The sequence below is a fragment of the Chrysochloris asiatica genome, unplaced genomic scaffold (genome assembly GCF_000296735.1).
Source record: "Chrysochloris asiatica unplaced genomic scaffold, ChrAsi1.0 scaffold00565, whole genome shotgun sequence".
Taxonomy (NCBI): Eukaryota; Metazoa; Chordata; class Mammalia; order Afrosoricida; family Chrysochloridae; genus Chrysochloris; species Chrysochloris asiatica.
Window position 1 is genome coordinate 182,349 of NW_006409083.1, and position 355 is coordinate 182,703.

The window sequence follows — 355 nt, forward strand, 5'->3', positions numbered from 1 at the left end:
TATGTGGATGGGTTAATTTCTGGATTCTTGATTCTGTTCCATTGATCAATGTATCTTTCATTGTACCAGTATTAGGCTGTTTTGACCACCGTAGCCATGTAGTAGATTTTGAAATCAGGGAGTGAGAGGCTTCTAACCTTGTTCTTCTTCTTAAGCAGTGCTTTGCTTATCCTGGGTCTCTTTCCTTTTCATATAAAGTTAGTAACTGTCTTTTCCATCTCTTTGAAAAATGTCGTTGGAATCTGGATTAGGATTGCATTATAGGTGTAAATTACTTTGGACAGTTATTGACATTTTCACGATGTTGAGTCTTCCTATCCAGGAACATGGTATGTTATTCCACTTTTGTAAGTCT